Here is a 2,022-nt window from a genome sequence, read left to right on the forward strand (position 1 = left end):
AACACTGGCATGGGGAAACTGGCTATAACAGGCATAAGCCCGCCCTGAACAATACACTCCCTCCAGGAGGTGTTAATTCCCAAATCTCCATCAGCTGGGAACCTAGCATTCAGAACACCTAAGTTTATAGGGGACACGTGAATCAAACCACCACATATAGCATCCCTTTATTCTTACTGAACATTAAAACTGTGAAGGTAATTTTAAAAAACTCAGTGGTATTATAATACCCAATTTTCATGTTTAGAGTTTTACTGTGAATGTATGTGATGACACAAAATAATTCTTTAGTATTTCCAAACTTGCATCTGAAGATGTTTACAGTGACTACTTACTAGGTATTTCTTAAACCTACATTACATATGTTAACTAAGGAAATCCTCACATAAATCTATGACTTAATACTGGTATTAACATACCTATTTTACAATGCTGAAAAGCCAGGATCTTAACTAACCTGCTAAATTCCCAGGGCTCAAACTAGGAAAGTTCACCTCCCAACAGCATTTAGTCACTGTGCAAATGTGGTCAACACAGTTTATCTCTGCCTTTAGAATGTATGTTTTGCTCTTATTGAACATATTTTTTTTTAATTTGGCATATGTGATGTGGTGTTTCTTATGTGTGGTGCATGCAAGGGTTTAAGGATATGTAAGTTCCCATGTGCACAAGTGCAGAGGCCACAGGAATATACTGGGTGTCCTCCTCTATGGCTCGTTTACATGTTTCCTTGAGACATTCTGTTTCTACACTTAGAGCTGTGGTTTTCAGTCTGACTGGCTGACCAGTGGGTCCCAGTGATTCTCCAGTCTCTGCTCCCCACAGGATTGGGGTTATAGACCTATGTGGCCATGCCCAGCTGTTCACATAGGTGCTAAGGAATCAAACTCAGAGTAAGTCAGACCCTCAGTCCTCATGCTTACATGAAAAGTGTTCTAAGCCATCTCCCCAGCCCCAGAGGCTCATGTGATTTAATTGCTTGGTCTCCGGATAGTGGTAGTTTGGGAAAGTGGTAGAGCTTTTGGTAAGTGGAGCCTTGCTGGAGGAGGTGTGCCACTGGGAGTAGACCTAGGTGTTTATTAGCCCAGCTTGTCAGGGCTTGCTACCTACTGGGACTACTTCTTTCCCCTGCAGTTTTGCTCATGCTATGCTCTCCCTGCCATGAAGCTTCCCCTTGGACTATGCCTGAATAAACCTTTTCCTCCCATAAACTGCTTTTGGGTGGGTGTTTTGTCCCACCAATGAGAAAATAACTGTCATACTTACTAAATCCTTCATCAGTATGGTTAAATACCTACATGTTTATCATCATTTAGTACATCTAATTTTAATTAATGTTAAGGTTAGAATAGAATTATTTTAATTTGCTTGATTTTACATATATATTCTGCAATAAGCAATTTTCACATTATGTACAGCATTTTTCCTTTTTTGGAATTTTATTTCCTTGTGGTAATGTTCCCCACATGGTTAGTGTCATAGTCAGTTCTACATTGCTGAGATGAACCTCCAAACCAGACACAGTTTATGGAAAGAAGGGATTTATTTCAGGCTTACAGGTCCTGGAGCATGCCATTCCATAATGGAAGAAGCTGGCCCTCATTCTCAGATCCAAACAGAGAAACACCACCACCATCACCACAAGCATACTCTGGGGAACCCAGGTAGAGCTCAAGCATTCTGTATACATTAGGCTGGAATTCAGATCTGCCCCCAGTGACATGTGCCTCCATCCCCCACCCCCACCCCTCTGTGCCACCATAGCAGGAGTCTGCCTGTTAGGGGCAGAAGCTGCAAACTCAATTGTAATAACACTTGAGTCTATTAGGGGACAAAAATTCAAATTACCACAGTTAGACTAGTATATGTACATGAGTACCTCATTATAGGTATCATTTTCCACACTGCTTTTAAAATTACTTCTTGCTACCTGACATGAAAGGATACTCAGATAAGAGCTTCCCAATAAATGCATGGCTCATTCCCTTCAGAATCTAAATGATATAAGGCAGATAAGTATGA

This window comes from Jaculus jaculus, chromosome 6, assembly GCF_020740685.1.
Source record: "Jaculus jaculus isolate mJacJac1 chromosome 6, mJacJac1.mat.Y.cur, whole genome shotgun sequence".
Taxonomy (NCBI): domain Eukaryota; kingdom Metazoa; phylum Chordata; class Mammalia; order Rodentia; family Dipodidae; genus Jaculus; species Jaculus jaculus.